This window comes from Rhea americana, unplaced genomic scaffold (assembly GCF_003343005.1).
Source record: "Rhea americana isolate MKP2758 unplaced genomic scaffold, rheAme1 scaffold_1, whole genome shotgun sequence".
Lineage (NCBI taxonomy): Eukaryota > Metazoa > Chordata > Aves > Rheiformes > Rheidae > Rhea > Rhea americana.
This window is the reverse complement of record NW_028185038.1, coordinates 16,420,628-16,424,095: the sequence shown is the minus strand read 5'-3', so window position 1 is coordinate 16,424,095 and position 3,468 is coordinate 16,420,628.

Genomic DNA, 3,468 nt, shown 5'->3' with positions numbered 1-3,468 from the left:
GTTAACTGTCCTGTATATATGTCTGGAATAACTGCCTGATATAAAGCTGTGCCAGCTTAAAAACAGGGTATGCCTTTCAGAAATTTGTATATTTTGCAGTTGCTGGACCAATAAAATCTCCTGTTGAAATACAGATGTGACCTGACTCTTCCCTTGCTGTTGGGAATCATGCTCYCTGGGATCCAGTGGGACAGTCCAGGGGGTTACAGCAATTTTTACACCAGGAGCACAGCATACAACAATGCAGAATTAGATTTATAACAGGAGAAATTTGTTAGCTAGACCCTGGTCCCTTTCTGAATGATGGGGACAAGAGGCTGTAGATCACCCTTAAAAGAGAGAATTAGCATTGCCATAGCTTTTTAGCAACACTTGTGGATTTAGTGGATGGACCRGGGTATTTGAGGCTCGAGTGCTGGAAACTTCTTGGGCAAAGCTCTATGCTGTGACAGGCCACCTACCATGGCAGTGGTGACTGGTCACCTAACCTCTGGTGTCTGTGATGTAGGGATATGGCTAAGCCTAAATAATTGGCTTCAGTTATGGTCAATGAAGAGCTCACTAGTGGTGTTTAAGGCTGTGATTCATCAGACCACCTGTAGACACCTACTTAGGGCAAGCTGAATACACCCCAAACTATGGACTAGGTCATCGAGGAGTATAAGGGAAGCCCTAGGTGATGGCCTCGTATGCATCCTGGCTAAACCTTCATCAAGGCTGTGAGCTGGCCAGGACTCGCTAGCTCTTCAAACTTGGTATAGTTCTTGCAATCACAAACTTGCTTAAAATACTTTGGTGTTAAATGAAGCAGAAGGGCTGTGCCAGAGCTGTCTGCTGAGATCATGATTGTCTTTTCTTTACCTCGAAGGTGGGAAAATGGTAGATGCATCTCTGAAAGGAAGTTGTCAAATTTGCTGTGTAGAGTGTGTGTTCTTTTCTTTTTTTTCTCCCCCCCTTTCTCTCTTCTCTCTTCTGGCTCCAGAGAAAATAGTGGGGGAGAAGTTGGGGAAGGTGTAATTTGGACATGGCAGTCTGGTTCGAGCCACCAGCAGGCTCTCTTGGGTTGATGCTCCCCATGTGGTCGGCGGCTCATCCCCTTCAGGCAGTTTGGCCTCTGAAAGCTGGCTAGGACTAAAAATTGGGGGGAAAAGATCAATATAGCTCTAGACTGCTGCATATTCAGGCTCAGCTCAAGCTGGCTTCTGATAGCTGATGAAAGACAGCCCCTGCTCAGACCCACTCTGACCTCCTCTTGGATTTTGGAGTAGATCAATTTTGACTTGGGGATGAGGCTTGCTGTGACACAGCTGGGATTCACGTGGGACAGCCAATATCTTTGGTCTCCTCTCACCCAGTTCCCCTGCCTGATAGGACCCCTCTCTTTGCTTTTTTTCCTGGTGGAGCTACCTGCAAGAATTGTACTTTTTTCCTGGGTGCACGCTCAGATGTGCAAGGCTGGGCATCCTTGCAAGAGTCCCTCCAAGAAAAGCCACAAAATGACAGCTCCAGAGCTTTTTTTTTTTTTTTGCATCTCTTGCACCAGCTGTAAACCTGACTGGTTCCTTGATCCAAGCTGAGACAGGTCCTAGAGATGAAATAGGCCTTCCCTCATTTGGAGGGTGGAGTGTGTCCTTGCACTTGCCCTGCTATGAGGCCTGAAGCCTTTGGGCAAGGACATCAGAGCCTTTTGCACCGTGCCTGACWGCTCTCCCAAAGGGCTGATTTTCCCCCTAGCCACAACACGAGCACGTGCCGCTCCTCCTGCGAGCAGAAGCTGTTCAGAAAATATTGATAACATTGGCCTTGCTGGAGCAGGGGGAGCCCAAGAAAAGCCACATTCACAGCAGCCAGGGAGCTTTCAAGGCCTCTCCAGAGGAAAATGTTGTCTCCAAAAAGCCGCTGCTGCTATTTCAGGGTGTGTGACGGGGCCTGTGATGGGCTGCGCATGGGAGATCACTTTGCACGAGCATGAGCACAGTCGGAAGGGCAGCAGTGCTCTGTTTCTCACCAGCAGGCCGGTGATGAAGGCTGAGTTGCAAGGCTGGATGAGCTGAGCGTGGCTGTCGTTAGTGCCAGGAGGGCTCTGCCGCCCTTTGCTGGAACAAGGATGCAATGCAAAACACTATTTTATAGTTGTAGATGACATCCAGCTGCCTAGCAGGAGGGGTCACTTGGCAAAACAGCATCCCAGACAGCATCCTGCATGAATTCTGATATGTCAGAGGGCTGCGTTGCTGTTCAGAAGGACCTGGACAGGCTGGAGAGATGGGCAGAGAACGTCACGAAGTTCAACAAAGGGAATGCAGGGTCCTGGCCCTAGGGAGGAATAACCCCACGCACCAGTACATGCTGGGGACTGATCTGCTGGAAAGCAGCTCTGYGGAGAATGACCTGGGTGTCCTGGTGGACAAATTGACCATGAGCCAACAACATGCCCTTGTGGCCAAGAAGGCCAAAGGTATCCTGGAGTGCATCAGGAAGGGTATTGCCAGCAGGTCAAGGGAAGTGATTCTCCCCCTCTACTCTATCATGGCGAGGCCTCATCTGGGGTACTGTGTCCAGTTCTGGGCTCCCCAGTACAAGAGAGACATGAATCTACTGGAGGGAATTCAGTGTAAGGCTATGTTAGAGATTAGGGAACTGGAGCATCTSCCCTYKSAGGAACGGCTGTGAGAGCTGGGCCTGTTTAGTCTGGAGAAGAGAAGACTGAGGGGGGATCTGATCAATGTGTACAAGTACCTGAAGGGAGGGTGTCAAGGGGACAGGGACAAACTYTTTTCARTGGTGCCCAGTGATAGGACAAGAGGCAATGGGCACAAACTGAGACACAGGAAACTCCATCTGAACATGAGRAAAACTTCTTTCCTGTGAAGGCAGCTGAGCACTGGAACAGGTTGCCCAGAGAGGCTGTGGCGTCTCCTTCTCTGAAGACATTCAAAAGCTATCTGGASAGGGTCTAGTGCAACGTGCTCTAGGTCACCCTACTTCAGCAGGGGGATTGGACTAGATGATCTCCAGAGGTCTCTTCTAACCTCAGCCCTTCTGGGACTCTGTGAGTTATCAGCCAGTGGCTGCTGCATCCCATGGGCCCACCTTTGGTTGGGCTGATTTTCCTCAAGCAGCCCTYGCGTAGGGTCGGAGCAGATTTGAGTTTTCTCTCTCTTCCTGTTTTCTAGGAGCGGGCTCACCCAGCATCCAGGTCCATGAGAACCTGCCAGCAGGAGGGAGGAGGGTGARGACATCAGCCCCGGATTCGCGTGCTGCCATGCCTGGGGGCACCACACCGGCCCCCCGGGCGCATGCACATGCCCCCGGAGAAGCGCTCCCGCCCATTCGGCTCAAACAGCGCGGAAATAGCACGGAAAGCTTTGCTCAGCCTTGGCACGCACAGCCCAGGAGAGCAGCGGGAATTCAGGCTTGTGTTCACCCAGTTTCCATCCTATTTCCTTTTTTTTTTTTTTTTTTCCT